The sequence below is a fragment of the Alligator mississippiensis genome, chromosome 13 (genome assembly GCF_030867095.1).
Source record: "Alligator mississippiensis isolate rAllMis1 chromosome 13, rAllMis1, whole genome shotgun sequence".
In the NCBI taxonomy this organism is placed as follows: Eukaryota; Metazoa; Chordata; order Crocodylia; family Alligatoridae; genus Alligator; species Alligator mississippiensis.
In genome coordinates, this window is record NC_081836.1 from 9,323,339 (window position 1) to 9,340,037 (window position 16,699).

At 47.6% G+C, this 16,699-nt stretch overlaps 1 long non-coding RNA gene across 1 annotated transcript; it reads right to left on the reverse strand.

Moving 5' to 3' along the window:
- Positions 1–2,323: 2,323 nt before the first annotated feature.
- Positions 2,324–16,196, reverse strand: LOC109284694 (uncharacterized). The gene is made up of 3 exons (XR_002092249.2): positions 15,326–16,196; positions 6,532–6,694; positions 2,324–3,370 (listed from the first exon to the last, which is right to left on the reverse strand). It is a non-coding gene; the product is annotated as an uncharacterized LOC109284694 (long non-coding RNA).
- Positions 16,197–16,699: the final 503 nt, after the last annotated feature.

Below are 16,699 nucleotides of genomic sequence, written 5' to 3' on the forward strand. Positions count from 1 at the left end.
TGCCTGGGGTGAGCTGGCTGCACGAATACGTGCAAATCTGGAAGGCGAGGCAGAGCCGTTGTCAGAGACGGTGTAGGGAGCTGCATGTCTTTTACCCTAGGGTGAGAAGCTCTTACGGCTTTGACCAGACACATCAAGACAGGTAGGATGCACTCCACTGCCCTTTCACTGACAGGCAGGTCATCCTAACGGAGAAGAGGCAGAGGCGAGCAAATGAGCTGTTCCTGATTTGTCCTAGCCACCTCGGCCAGAAGGGCTTGGCCTTTTCTAAGACCCCCAAGCACTGAGCATCTTCCAAGGTCCAAGCAGTTTTCTCGCAAACAATTAACACTGAGCGAGGAAAGCAAGTGCTGTCAATGGGCCAAATGCCCTTTCCAGGTCTTCCCCTTTCAAAAAGGTCAAGCCGGAGGGTGCAAACTCTAGCTTGAAACCACTTTCCTCGCTTATTTACTTGGATTAGCAGCAAAACCACTCATCTAAGACACTCCAGTGTCACGCATGTTAAGCAAAGTAATTGTCATAACCTTGACACACAAAACACGAAGGCCAGGAGCACAGCACTCAGGAAGCTGTACTGACTGTGCTCCAAAAAACCAGCACCTGGCTGGGGGCTGGGTGGCTGGCCAGTTGCCTCATGAAATGGCCAAAATGTCAGCAACACCTTAACTTGGCACAGGTAAAGCAGAGAGATGAGGATCCTGCCAGTGTCCTGCTGCTGCAAAGTCAGGAAGTGGTTAATTATATACGCTTAAGAGATCCAAGGGAGAGGGCCATGCCTTCTGCTGCAGAAGAAGGCAACTGCCCCATGGTCCAGGCCAACACCTTTCCTTCCTGAGCGTAAAGGTGGAAGTTGGGGTGCACCTGAATGGAGGAGCAAGACACTCTAACCAGGAACTTCTAGGGGGGGTTCAGTCCCGGCAGAAGCATTGGCACACCCCAGCCTTGGCTGCAGCCAGCTCTTGGTGATTCTCCCATGCTGCTGAGGAAGGTGGAAAAAGAAACTTGACACCTGTAGCAACAGGTTGGGGGGGAAAATACCTTCCTAGCCCCATGTGGCAAGCAGAAAAGCCCAGAAACATAGGATAACCAGACACCCCTCACCCCCTGCAACTCTGTACTGCACGCTGGGGAACGCAAACACAACTCCATGCATCACACGCCCTGCCTGGAGAGCTGGCGCTCCCTCTCCCACCTGCCTAGCCCCTCTGTGAACTTATCCTAGCTCCTTTACTCTTCTTCCATAACCAAGACACTTGCAGAGCTCTGCTTTGTTCTCCTGCTTCTGAGCATGGTCCTCTTCTATGTCTACGTGCTCTGGGCCGCAGAGGTCTTCTCATCATCTCTGAGGCATGCGTGTACTGGGCGTCCTTGGACTTTCAGCTGTTGCTCTTCAAAGCGCCCTACAGGCATGGATGCTCCTAAATCATCCCTGACCAATGCTTATTCACCTGCGTCTTGAAACCCACCAGTGAAGGAGATCCCACCCCTTCCCTAGCTGGTCCATTCCAGAGTTTGACTGACCTGGCTCCAAGTTGTCATTCAGGGCAAGGAAGAGGGAGGATCTCAGCAACAGGACAAGGTGTCCTCCCTTTGCTCTGGAGCAGGGCTACTAAAAATATAGGTTGATCATAAATGAGTTTGATCACGTCTGCTGTGTGGGACAGAATTGCTAATAACAGGGCATGCCAAGGAGCTGTCGCTGCTTTTGTGCTAGCTTTGTATCTTGGTTGAGAATCAAATTGGGGGGAGAAATTACCATCAGCGCTCTGAGTATGCTGCCTTTTCCTCTTAAAAGTGGAAAGAGGGCAGGGTAGATTTGCACCTTATAGACTAACCAAATCAGAGATGCATATGCTGTCGTAAGCAGTGGCTGATTTCATCAGATGCTTTTTTAAAATTGCCCACTGGGCTTCTCTTGCCCAGAGCATGAATGAGAGAGGAAAGGCCGGGGCCACCAGCAGCTGAAACACACTCTCCTCTCACTCTCTCTGCACAGCGTTGCCACCCTTGTAGCAGTGCGGTGCTACCCAAGGCCGGAGCAATCCTGGGGAAGGCACGCAGGCTGTCTGTGCTCACAGATTCACAGATGTTAGAGGCTGGAAGGGACCTCTCAAGATCATCAGGTCCATCCCCCCTGCGCCTGGGCAGGAAAGATTGCTGGGGTCAGGTAACCCCAGCAAGGTGAGAGTCCAGATGCTTTTTGAAGATATCTGGATGCTCACCTTGCTGGGGTCATCTGACCCCAGCAGTCTTTCCTGCCCAAGCACAGGGGGGTTGGACCCGATGATCTTGAGAGGTCCCTTCCAGCCCCTACCATGTAACATCACTGTGCTAACCTGCGACTGACAGCACTGCACATAGCATCCAGCCTAGTTACCAGGAGAGAGGCTGAGGCTAAGAGCCAGAGGGCAAAATGGAGCTGGGGAGGAAGAGGTGGGGGGCATCTCAGTGCAGCTGCTGCGGAGGCATTGAAAGCACTAAACAACATGATGGCATGTCCTCTCCTCTGCCGTCAGCAATCAGTCTGTGATGGGGGGGAAATCCCTCACCTCTCTGATACATAAGCCCTGTATCCCTATTAATTCCAATACACCCGTCGTTCTCAGCTTTGCAGTCGGAGTTGCCAGTGGCCTACCCCCGGGCCGGGTGCCGTCTGGGCCAGCAGCTGGCTGGGGGGCCGAGAAGGGCAGTTTGTTCAAGCTCCCGCAAAAAACTGGTTTAGGTGCAAGGGCTTGGCTTTCTGAACAGATGTGCCCTGCTACTTGCCAGGCAGAAGTTCATCACAGGCTTGGCAAAGACCGGGGGAGAAGAGAACCTGCACTGAAACCTCCTTGCCCAGGACAGGGCCCATGCAAGCTGCTCTCATTGCAGATGCCCAGCATGGAAGAGCCTACGCTGGGAGCCAGGTTATGTACTGCTGAGCTCTAACCAGAGATCTTCAGGGAACGATGCTGCCTCCCATCCAGATGCCTAGAGCTATTGTTCTTTCATAACTATGGCTCTGAAGGTCTGATGTGTGATACAAGATATACTGATGTGTCATTCTTTTCCCCTGTACATGCATATGTTAGCTCAAACCTGGTGCTCCAATGCTTACTTACTAGCCAGAAAAAAACACTCTCTTCTTTCAGGGTTCAGCCTCAGAGAGGAAAGTAACACTGTCTATAAATCCTCGCCCACCCCCTTGCGCTAATGCTTGTTATATCTGTTGTGAACAACCCCCATATCATCCATTCATCCACAATTAGTACTGTTCTTTTCCAGGAAGACAGGGGCACTGTCCCAGTGGTAGGACTGCAACGGGTGTTTGCTCCACAGTCGAGCAACTGCTGCTGACGACCTCTCGCGTGTGCTCAAAAAGCTGTCAGTCCTGTGAAACAGAGTGAAGAAGAAACCATTTTGCTCAAGTTTCCTTCCAAAAAAATGCAACAGAGAACCATTCCTCAAGTGATTTTATACTTATTTTTGTCTCTTAACCCAAAGAAGAGAGTCATAAAAGTGGGTTTTGGAGAGACTTGTGCAAAGAGCTAAAGTGTGGAATATTCGGATCCAAAGTATAAAGGGAAAAAACATGAAGGCTAGGTACAAACATTGAAAAAACCCGAGGGGGAATCAATCTAAGTTGCGTGGTTTTCCATAAGCAGTGCAGTTTAGATAGGTAGCGAACAGAGCACACGTTCACTCTTTGGTGGGGGCTAATCGTTAGAGCAGGTTTCTCCATTTTTAAACTACTCTGTGTGTTTGGCTGGGCAGTTGGCTCTGTGTTCAGACCCAGAGGGTGGTGGTTGATGGAAGTCAAATCGTCTTGGTGCCCTGTGACCAGCGGTGTTCCCCCAGGGCTCTGTCCTTGGGCCTATACTATTTAGCATCTTCATTAATGATGTAGACATTGGTATCAGAAGTGGACTGGCCAAGTTCGCTGATGCCACCTAACTCTGGGGTAAAGCATCCACACCTGAGGACAGGAGGGTGATCAAAGCAAAGCTTGACAGGCTTAGAAAAGGGGCGGACGAGAACCGGATGGTGTTCAACACTGAAAAATGCAAGGTTCTCCACCTTGGGAGGAAAAACCCGCAGCATGCTTATAGGCTCGGCAGTGCTATGCTGGCTAGCACTACAGATGAATGGGACTTGGGGGTCATGATTGACCACAAAATGAACATGAGCCTGCAATGTGATGCTGCGGCTAGTAAAGCAAGCAAAACGCTGGCTTGCATCCACAGATGCTTCTCAAGCAAATCCCGGGATGTCATTCTCCTGTTGTAGTCAGCCTTGGTGAGGCCACAGCTGGAGTACTGCATCCAGTTTTGGGCTCCACAATTCAAACAGGATGTGGAGAAGCTTGAGAAGAGTCCAGAGAAGAGCCACGTGCATGATCAGAGGTCAGGAAAACAGACCTTACGATGACAGGCTGAGAGCTATGGGACTCTTCAGCCTGGAAAAGCGCAGGCTCAGGGGTGATGTGGTGGCCACTTACAAGTTTATCAGGGGTGCTCACCAGGATCTGGGGAACGTCTGTTCACCAGAGAGCCCTAAGGGATGACAAGGTCGAACAGTCACAAACTCCTCCAGGACCGTTTCAGGCTGGACATAAGGAGGATCTTCTTTACAGTCCAAGTCCCCAAGGTCTGGAATAGACTGCTGCTGGAGGTGGTTCAAGCACCCACTTTGAATGCCTTCAAAACACATTTGAATGTTTATCTTGCTGGGATCCTGTGATCCCTGCTGCCTTCCTGCCCCTGAGGCAGGGGGCTGGACTCGATGATCCTCCGAGATCCCTTCCAGCCCAAATCTCTATGAAATCTGTGCGCCAAACTGCTGTTCTGTTACAGGTATAGACCGGTTTTGTGCGCTGAACTTCTGTTATGGGTATAAACTGGTTTCTGATTGCTTATATCAATAAAAAGTGTAATGTCTGCACCTGGCCTAAATGAAAGTAACTTGCTTGGTGGGGGCAATGTTTCCTGTGCAGGGTAGGGGACAAACACATCCCTCAACGCTTGGATTAGCTCCACAATACCTCTCTCTAATGTTGCAAGAGAGATACTTGCTTCCAGTTTGCAGAAACAGGCTTCTGGCCTCTAGTACCCAATTAAGACAACCTTTTATTTATTTTTATTTTTTTTGCCATTCAGTGCAATTATTTTAAAAGCCAAGCCGATGGCATGAAAAATAAAGGTCTTTTTTTTTTTAAAGGAAAACAAAGGGTATTTTCCCCGTGTTTGTTTTGTTCATTGTGTGGGTTGTAGAGGTTTGTGTACTTATTTTTAACTAGGGCAACTTTTATCAAAGAAATTAAATGACTAAGCGCCGGCGACAAAGGCAGGACGATGAAATCGCAACATTAATCTTCCCTGTGCACCTCCAAAGAAGTGGAAACTTCCACTGAACGCCATGAAATTCTTTTCACAATTAAGTTGTTCAGACATGCCAGTCACAAGCCCTCAGTAACTAGTGAGGTGAAAATCTCTCTGGCTGAGCGGAAAAAGGTTCATTGCGAGAGCCCGGGAGAGGGGCTGTCTATCTGCTAAAATGAATGAGCTAGATACAGATTTAAAAAATTGGGGTTAAACTGCATGGTGGTTGGAAAAGAAAGAGCTTGGGCCTAAACATGGATAAAGTTCATTAGGTCTAAGCACCACTTATGGTCTGAGGAGCCTGGAGATGGCTGAGCTTCCTTTGCAGGCAGTGGAGGCTCCACATCGGGTGCTCACAGATTTGGGCATGAGGGTTAGCTCCATCCATCCTGTTCTTTGCCTGACCTGGGCAGACATCCCTGTCCTTAGGCTGTATACATGAGGGAGTGGGGATGAAATAGTCACTGTGAAACAGCACAAAAAAGCCCTTTGCCAAATAGTCAGAAAACTCAACCCATGCTAGTTTCGGCGTCTGCGGCTGTTCACAAGCTATCCCCAGAAATCTGTTTCAGCCCCTCTCGAGGCTGAATATCCAACCGTTACACAATGCTTTTCATTAATGAAACTCAGAGTGCCTTACCAAAGAGGCCACTGTCATTACCCCCATTTTACAGAATGGAAAATGAAGGCCTGGGGTAGAAAGTGAGATGTCTAGAATTACCCTGGGCAGTCTCCTCAGTGGCAACCCAACCCGCCAGCCTAGACCCTACTAGTTTCACATCAGCCCCTAGATATTTTGTGGTGTCTCCGATACCACCAACCTCAGAAGATCACATTTTGCGAGACAGACTCCCCAAAATCAGGAGGTTGCCATGCAAAATGGTGAGACTCTTCAAAGAGGTGATGCCATGGCCCTGGGCCTGTCTTCTGAACTCCCCTTACTCTGAGCACCGGTGTGAGCCAGCTAGTGTCGCCTACGCATTCGCATTTGCAGAACAAAGGCAATTTTGGCCTTTCTGTGCTATACAAAGGCCTTTACCTCCAATATAAGCCCAGCAATTAATTTTGCCTCGTGACCTTCAAATCAGTCGTTTCCCCACAGTCCTGAGCCAGATTTGCATCTATGTTGGCAGCAAATGTTGGCAAGGCATTCTTATTTAAAAAAGCAAAGTACCTTTGTGGAACGGGGCTGTTTTAGTCACCTTTCTTCTGAAGATTTTGGGCTTGACTTATAAATGTGGTCTCTGCCGGCGAAGGTTGGTGTAGCTGAAGTCAGAAGGCCACCTACTTGACTGGTGGTGAAGACAGGGAGAGGGCAGCGCTCACTGCATCCGGCGCTGGGGAGAGGATGAGGAATTAATTCCATGTGGATCAAAGCCAAAAAATCCCCAGGTTATGGCATGCAAATTCACATCATGCAAATTCACGTGGCTGAGTCTGACGTGTGCGTACAGACACATGTTGTACGCTTATGCATAGGTGCACCCATATATATATTTGTTTTGTGTCGGAGATGCGTACAAATTTGTGAGATGTGGGAGGCATCGGAAATGTGTGTATGCCTGCTTGTGAGGTGATGTGTGATACCTCTATGTGCAATGTTTGAGCTCTGCCTTTGTAGCCTTTTTTTTAAGAAAAAAAAAAAAACAAACCGTCAAAGGAAAACTTCCTTTCTTGTGCACCTTTCTCAGTGGGCACTTAACCGTTTCTTTCTTGGTTTCATTTGTGGCCTTTGTGACTGTAGCTCTATTAGTAAAAAGGAGGAGGGGGTCACTGCAACGATTTTTGAGTCACGGACTGCTTTATGGTACATCACGTCTTTAAATTATACCTTGTATTTCAATCATTTTTTTCTTTTGCTATTAAATTATACACGTCTGCAAAGATAATAAGGAACACAAAGCAGTAACTTTCATTTGAAGACGAAGAAGCATTTATAAATCTCTGTGTGCGTGTGAACGAGACACGTGCACACATGCACACACACGCACACAATTTCAGCTGGATTTTGTTACCGCCATCCAAGGCTTTGCCTTAGATTTATTGGGAAATGAATGCAGACCCCAAAGAGAAGTAAAAAATTAATGCTCAGCATTGTAACAATAATTAGCCCGGGGGAAGAAAGGAGATGGAGCTCCAAAGCAGAGATGTGCAATTCATTAAGATATATGAAACAACCTTTCCTGGTAACTTCTGCAACCAGTGGAAGAAATCGAGCAAACCATCAATGAGACACTGCTGAACGGCTGTTGAGAACTGTCAAATTTCTGCTCCCAAAAAAAACACTTGCTTTCTTTTTTTTTGGTTGTTAGCTTTTGTTTTTCAAGCAAAGAATTGCTAAAGAAGCCCATTTCTGCATGGAGAAAACGTCCAAGGAAAACAGGTTATTTCATTAGCGTTGTAAACAAGACGGACTTTTTCAAAATATTTATTTTAGGAATCAAATTAAATGTTCCAGCTATTTGGGAATTCAATTCGGTCTTTCTGTGTGCACTAGTCAAGACTCCCAATGCATCAGTGCACTGCTTTAAAGGCATCTCCACTCTTTTGGATTAGTGACCCATTCTAACAGGTCTTCATTGACTGGGAGTGTGGGTCTCTCAAAGAGTCCATTGGGTACAGCTTACAAAAGATTTTAGCCGGGGATGAAGAGTTTACAAAAAGTTTGGAGGAAACTGTGGAGTCCTTTTAAAAGAGAATAAACTGCCACTGCTGTGTCTGGGCTGAGTTAATCTGATTAGGCCAAGCTCATCAACAGGCAAGCTGAAAAGAGAGAGGGGAGTGGGGGAGGGAAAAGCTATAGATTGGGCCAAAAAAAAAGGAGACCTTTTTACTAGTGAAGTCAAACAAAACATATTGTTGTAGAGCATGCTTGCCTACAGATGGCAAAATGACAAATCTTTTCAAAGGCAAAGCAAATATAATTGATGGCTTTTTTTTCCAGGTATGGGAACAGACACTTAATAAGATTAAGAGAAGCCAAAATGAAAGGCGCCGTGAAATACCACAGATACTTGCAATGGTTGTTCAGATGACACAGTCCTCTGAAGTTTGCCTCTCTGAATAAAAAAAACGAAGGGGGGAAAAAAAACCCCCATCGAAATGAATTGCATTAGTAATACTTGGTTCCTTAGGAAACGTATGCATAAAAATAAGATGTTTCCTCCATCTGTTAATGTTGCAACTCTTCCTGGTTACAAAATCCTAGAAGACTGAAAGTATCCTGGTTTAAGAGCAGGGGAGAAGCCAAGGAACCTTTTCTTGGGGATGAGGAAAGAAAGTATGGTAAAATGAGAAGGCGGATTTAAGGCCCCTTCTCCCTGATTTCAATGGAAATCAGCTGAGTTAGTTTAAAGTCCATAGACTACAAAGGCTTTGAAGAGAGAGTTGCTTATTTCAATCATTGCTGATTATTTCTGGAAGGCGAGGTAGGCCCAGGGACCAATAGATGGAGCGCAGGTCTGCCGGCCGGGACACCTGGGTTCTGCTTTGGCTCCTACCGCTGAGTTGCTGCATGTCCTTAGGAGACTCATTAGCATTTCTGGGACTCATCTTCCCTGCCTGTAAAATGGGGAGAAGGACTTTTTTACCTTGATGAAGTCCTTTGAGATCTCAGGGAGGTCACTGGAAAAGGACCATTATGGCTTCACGGAGCTTTGCAAACCGATAGGAGACACGGTGCACGGTCTTGCTGCTGCCTGCACCACAGCAGAGTTCATGAGAAGGTTGTATAGGGCTGGGCCGATGCAAGGAATAACAGTACAGAGAGAACCATTCGTAGCCATTAAAGTACCCAGCCAACGTCGATGAACCCAAACCGATTTCTGGGTGTCGAAGCATGAGTTTTTCCTGCCTTTGGATCAGGTAGCCTGACTAATAGCATATGCTGAGAGGTTCCCCATTGTCCTCCTCAACCCCCAAAACATTTTGCCATCATTTTGAATGGACCAGCTCACCCTTCAAAGCTCAGTCAGACCTGAAGACAGCATCCCTGCTGCCGGTCATCACTGCGATGCAAGCTCCAGTTAACAGCAAGACCCCGTAGTAAGAATATTCCTAATGAAGTGATGCTTGCCTTCTCCTGGGTTGGGAGTAGGGCATGCTCCCCTACAATGTACCCTATGCAAGATTATCAGCCAGGTAGATTTTACTAAGTTGCCAGTTAAAGCTCATCTATAGCCTGGAAACCATTTATCTTACATCACCACATGATAACCAGCCTGGTACAGAGCTGGCACATCCTAGTTCTTCCCCTCATGCCCGCCCCCAGAGTAATGGGAGGAACCAGCACAGAGCAGATGGTGCTTCTCCGAGAGCAAGTCTCACTCTCGAGCCGCTCAGGGATTGGCATAACTCCCCGCTGCCTCCTACTCGGGTCTCGTGGCAAAGCCGCCACAGATCCCACACGCTCCCAGCGGCACCTGCGAGCACCACCGAGCCGCTCACGGGGGCGCGTGCAATGCCTGGGAGCAAAACAGTGTCATGGGATCAGGCCCTGCTACACTGGAAATGACACATGATAGGCATCGTTATTTAACGACGTGTATTAGAGAGACAATGAGCAGCGCGCAGCACAGAGAGGGGTCACCCCATTAGAGACGCCAAAGTTGGAGGCTACATTCCTTTGCTATATTTTAGGGCTGTCTACTTTGAGCTGCTCAAGTTGTGCTTGGATTTAACGCGTGCTGCTCCTTAGCAAATATAATTAAGAACAGTATCCATGGAAGGCATGTAAGGAGATTTTCTCCCCAAGGCCACCTAATACAGATGTAATTGACTCTATTTTCTGCTTTCTGCACATGGATTGCAGCAACTCGGCCCCTATTATCCATCAACAAATTAACAGGAGCCAGTCAATGGGCCCTCTTCAGCCGGGATTGGTTTTAGAGAATGGAGCACTGGGCTGTGTTAAATCCAGACACCACCCGGCTTCATTCTCTTCCTTTTTATCTCCACCGCCTTTTCAAGAGGTTTTCAAGCGAAGGGTAAGGCAGCAAAGATGTGTTTGGGCAAAACGACCGGGACTTGCTAAAGAAGTGGACATCTGTCTCAGCTCTGTACTCCAGCTAGAAGGATGCTGGGGGCAGGGAGCGCTCGAAAACAAAACCAGGCCAATATGTTCCCCACGCTTTTACCTTGGCCCCTGCATCTTCTCTGCACTGAACTTCGAAGGAGGGGAAAAGAAAATGAAACCCCTCTTGTCTCATGAAACTCTTAGTTTGCAAGGCTGTGAAATTCCTTCTGCATGACTGTCATTGCCTTCCCACAGCAAGGCCTACGGCGCTGAGAAAGATTTCCTTCATAAATCGAAGCACAATAAATAATAGTTTCTTACTACGGCCAAGCGTTTTCTTAGCGCTGCTGTAGCGTATAGCCGAAACGATCCAAGCATGCGCTTGGAACATATGATATGTGCCTCGTCTGCTTTTGAGCGTCTTACAATATACGGCACATTTTGGCAACATAAGTGATCCTTGTACATCCGACTCACAAAACAGGTTTGCGTTACCCAGAAATCTTGCTGCAACAAGAGGGAATCCACGCAAAAGCCAAGTTTAAAAAACAACAGTTTGACGCATCCTCAGACACCGTCTGACACAAGCCCTTGTTGCTGCAAACTGCTAAGCGTCTCCCTCCTTCTCATTAAGAGATCTCTTGCCAATGTGATGACAACAATCACAGTACCTGAACGTATACATCATGAAAAGAGGAGGATTTGAAGCCCATCTGTGAGCAGGCTCCTCCCAAACATTGGAGTATTTGAAATAAGGATTCAAAGCTGAACCTTGCAGATCGCTAGGAACGGGTTGGATTTTAACATTTTAACGGTGATTGTTAATTTGAGTACCTTTTAACTGAGCAAAAGCAGAGTGGTCTCTGGGTCTGAAAAGCATCATGACTTAGGGGGCCTGGATTCCCTTCTGGTTTCTGGCACAGATCCTCCACAAATCACCTGGGCCTAATCCACATACACACTGGAGTCAATCAGCTTAAATTCGAGCAGATGCTTGTCTGCAGCAGGGCCTTAAGGGCGCAGGTCCCATCTATACGCAAGGAATAATGATGTTGATGCTTCCTGTCTTGTGAGAATAACTCCATGATGTCTGTATGGTGCTCGGGGTCTGGGTCTATGGGTGCCTGAGAAATAGGGAGATCCTAGACAATAGCGACAAAAGGGACCTTGAGAGATCATTTAAGCAAGCCACCCCTCTGACTCGAGGCAGGAACATCTACACGCGCATTAATGTGCTGTAGTTATGGCATGCTAACTTAATGCACAATAATCAGCACCACTGTGCAGTAGCACCGGCACATCTTTTAGGTGATCCTAATGCACAGTAGACTAATTCTACTGCGCGTTAGCACAACTTTCACCGTGACATGCTAATGCGCAGTAGAATTAGTCTACTGCACTTTTAGCGTCTTGTGTAGATGTGTCCGGCAACACCAGTTATACCCAAGGCAGATGGTATGTACCTAAGATGCTCTTCAAATGTCTCCAGCGATGGACAGACAGGGTTCTTTGCGTAAATCTGATATCTTTTATTAGACCAACTTAAATAGTTGGAGAACAATTTTTAAGCAAGCATTTGGGTTCAAAAGCCCTTCGTCAGGATGAAGCCAGGTTCAGGTTCAAAAACCCTTCCAGTGATGGAGACCTCCTTCAGAGGTCTATTCCAGTGCTTAACTCTCCCTACAATCTGAAAGGTTTTCCTCATAGCCAACCTAAATCTCCCTTGCTGCAATTTAAACCCCATACATTTTATTCTCTCCCTGGTGGATGTGGGGAGCTGCTTATAATCTTCTTCTCTGCAGTAACTTTTTCCATTGCTGAAAACTGTTATCACATCCCTGTGGAAAACAGAAAAGAAACCACAACAGAGGATGACCTGGGTGGAAGAGATCAATTCACTTCAGCAGCAGAGCTGGGACTGGGAAGGGTGCAAGACAGAGCTGCATAAATCAGTTAGTATAAGTCAGCAGCTCTTATACTTTTTAGACTGATGTCCCCTCCTCAATAGACTCAAGCCCCTGCCTCAGAAAATGCTGGCTCTTAGTTTCCATACAATTTTTGCCTACAGATAACGAACAGCGATTCCTCTATTGCAAAGAAAGCCCATAACAGGTCAGAATACTTTTAACACTACAGAAGATGCCTATTAGAAATCTCTGGGTTTATTTTGTAAATCATGCTTGCACACCTAAAAGTGCTAACACTGAGGAGCACCCCGCAGCACCCTTGAAAGGATCTCAAGGCACCCCCAGGTGCCACCGTGCCTGGGTTGAAAATCACTGCCATAAGTGTTTTCCCTAAATTGCTTCCTGATTTTAAGTCCCTTGACCCTGGTAATTCATGCTAGTTGACTAGAAAGTTCAGATCCAGCAGGAACCAACATATGAGGTACCAAAAGGATACTCTTAGGAGTAGGGGGGAAGGCTGCAATGTAATTTGTTCCACATTACAGTCTACTAAAGAACCTCCTTGCAATCTGCCAGCCGTTAACATCTTAATTTCTCCTTCAGCTTTCCCTTAGACATGCTATCCAATGCAGTGTATGGCCGGGGGATGATTGCACTGGATAAACGAGGAGGAATCCAGGAGGGATTATGCTGCGGTCCGTGGGCAAACAGGAATGTGAGGAGCTGCACTCAGACACAGCTGTCTCCCCCAACAATACCCAGAGCAAACAATTCCCCAGTAACAAGACGTTACCGGGAGCAAAACCAGTCAGGAGTTGGGAACAAAACAAAACCTGCATTCAGCCCCCTGGGCTCGCCGCCCTTTTATGAGCCTTTTCACCCCAGCTGCAAGCTTTTGAGTTGTGCTTCAAAATTTGAGAAGCCGCGCTGTAATAAAATTGAGCTTAGAGATCAAAGAGCCGCCTGAATCCAGATGCGTGGCCAAGGCAGCCAAAGACGAGCAGTGTCCTCTGCAAGGGTTTTGTTCTGTTCTGTTCTCTAGGATCTAATCAAACATGAATATTGGGATTAATGGCTCGGTTCACATCAGCGCACACAGTGGAAACAGTCTTAAGCTTGTTTTTCTAAAGCACAATATATATGAACATGATTTTTTTAAAGGGATCAAGATTAAATGTATAGGACATGCCCAGAAAGGAATCACAGGGACTTTTCGCTTAAGCCCCTTTGTTTCTTCTGCTCTTCCTATGAAGCCTGCCAACGAAACACACCCAGGACTGAATGTCACCCACCCCGGTACATATATAACCCACAATAGCGCATCAGATTCAGTGTTGCGGACAAGACCTGGGGCACGCGTGGGGCATCGGGGGAGCAGGATATGGCTCTTTGACTCTCTGCTGAGCAAGCTCAGCATTTCTGAATGTCACTGTAGGTTTTTCCAACTTGTCGAGACTTCCCAAAGGACACAGTTTGCTCCAGCCACAGCCGTGACATACCCTGGTATTTGTCTGACACATCCTCTGCTGTGGGGCTGGGGAGAAAGAGAGCAGCATCCAAGCCACCTAGGTTGGCTTTATCCCACTAGGCATCATCCCATGCTAGCTGACTGGAGAGCTGGGAAGGGCAATTGTTTTCCAGTCCATGTGAACAGTTTTGAGCCATGAATCTGCCCTACTAACGGTAAAGCATGAGTAGTACCAGCCTGATTCAGCGGCACTCTCAATAACGTCAATGGGAGCAGGATTTGGCCCTTAAAAGCTTTGGTTGCATAAGGGATAAGAGGACTGGTCTCTAGGTCAGCACATACGATGGCTGTCAGCGAGAAAAGGCACGTGCAGACACTATGGGTCTGATCCTGTGGCTTCCTACCCGCAAACTCCTGTCAAAGTGAATGGGACCAATTCTACAGATCACCCAGAACAAGTGCTCTCCTCCCCTTGACTAAAGCAAGACGAGATGATTTGTGCACGTTGGGCCAAACGGGGCCAACTCAGGGCATATTTCTTGAGCCTTTAACTGCCCAGCGGGCAATCCACCAAAAAAGGATCTGCACACAGCACAGTGAAAGCAAGGGGCAAAAGACATGATGCTGGGAATCTTGCTTATACTTTTGTTCATGTCCAAACAGTTGAACCGCACCGTAGGGAATTGGGGGAGAGACTTTCTGATTTTACATATTATCTCTATTAGACACAGTTCTACAAGGCCGTTGAGCCTTTGCCTCCAGTCTGGGAGGGTTTGCATCCAATGGCTCAGGTGGGTCAGGACAAGAAAAATCCAGCCTTTGTCCTTGGTGCAGAAGTTCTGCACAAGGCAACCAACTGAAACAGGAGCAATCTGATGATCCAGAATCCCATTTCCTGGGTAGGGCAATACAGTGGCCTGGTTCAAAGCTTGCTAAAGGCAAAGAGAGTCTATCCACTGACTTCACTACCCATTGGAGCAGCACCTCAATGCATCTGAAAGTAAAATGAAAAAAAAGGACTGATAGTCTGAAATTCCAGCAGAGCAGATGGAAAACGTACTTGATTGTTACACAGGAAAGAATTGTGTCCATGGAGAGACATGGGCACTAACCATTGTTCTTGGGATCAGAGCTCTAACAATTGAAGAAGTTTCTATTGAAATTATGGTTCATTTAATGTTAATTTTTAACTCTGGGTCTGTGATGGATGGGTCTGAAATACCTGTCAGTGCTGAGCACAGGTTCTGAAACATTGTATGCTGCATCCATGCAATACAGATTGTTTTTGAAGGAATTAATTCCTTTACGGGCCCTATCATAGAAAGGATATTGTCCTGCCTTTTAGTGGCCCGAATGATAATCCAGACTCTTACGCTTTCCAAAGCAGATTTACCAAAACATAGATTTTTTTTTTTAATTCTGTAAAGCCCTGTGCCTCTCAGTGTGCCTTTTACAAAGGCCCATGCTAAGATTGTATGCATTAAATATACAACTCCTGAGTCATAAAGCCCAAAACACAACCTAAGTTGCATACCCAACAGAAACGCAGTTCCAGCCAGGACTGCCACTCATTTCATACCTGCTTCAGTGTGGTGAAGGTAAAGGACTCTGGAAAAATATTTGCCTAGCTCCTTTGATGTCTGTAGGGAGATGATGCTGTTTCATCCAATCCGTTTCAGCTACGTGCATTTTGCAGTCTGAATGCAGCAAACCACATGAAATTACACCTGAAAATGAAAGGCCTGGAGACTGATCCAAGCAGTGAAAACTGAAATGCTTCAAAGAGCTTCCCTTTCTCTACCTAGGTACCTATACAGCTCCAGCACTGAAAGGGTTGAGACCACCCCCACTCCAATTATTAACAAATTTATCTTCACAGTCCCACCTGGTCAAGATAATCAAGCATCGTTTGTCCCAATTGGAGGGAGATGAGGCTGCTTGCCCACAGAAGTGCTGGCAATCTGGGGCAGAGCCAGCAGCTACCCAACCTACATTTCAAGCCTGCATTTTCTTCCTTGCCGACTTGCAAATTGCAAGCCTCAAATGAGGCCCGGCATATTGACGGGCTGCCAGGTGCATCTCGAAGTACCTGGCACGGAGGCTAAATCTGCTTGCATTCGCTGAGATCCGTCGCTCTGGTGAGCAAATGTTTTCAATTAGGCTTTTTCTTCCCCCAGCCGTCCCCCCCCTCCCATGCTGGATGACATGATCAGGGTTTCTTGGCACGCGCCCATCTGAAATGTGGATCCCTGCCAAGCGAGCCTGTCTTCCGGCCGCTGTTCTCCAACAGAACCCACTCCTCTCCCTCCTGGAGGCAGCGAGTAATCCCAGGCTATCCTGTTACGGGTGCGTCCCCCGGCAGGAGGCTGCGATAACGCATCGGGGTGCCCTGCCATGGATCAGTCAACGGTCACGCTCGTTGCGCAAGGCCAAGTCCTCCAGGTCTCGTTGGAGCGGCTGCAAATGATTAACGCCCGCAGCTCCGGCCAAGCCTCTGCGAGGCAGATGCTCAGGGTCTGGCAGAGAAAAGAGCGCCAAGTTGGATCGCAGAGCAGTGTGGCTTTGCCCTGAGCAAGCACACGCCCCGGGAGCACAACCCGGCTCCCACGGAGCCCACAGCAGCACTGCCATTGACATCAGCAGGGTGCGGCCACAGCAGATGCCCTAAATTAAAGTTACAAAATGCTTGGGGCCCTGGAGGGCGGATGGCAAAACTCCCTCGATTCAAAGAGGAGCGAGGATTGGAAAAGCCTCTAGGGATGCTCCAAATGCCAGGCTTCCTCCACTATGCTTCCTGGCAGACATCAGGCCAGCTGAGGGAAGTGAATGATGGGTTAGACCCACAGCAAAACCATCTTTTCCCCTGCTTCTGCTGGGCAGGAGAAACTTCATCATCCCGTGAGAATAAGGCAATTCAGTCCATCCTCATCTGCCTTCCTTGCAGGAGGAAAGC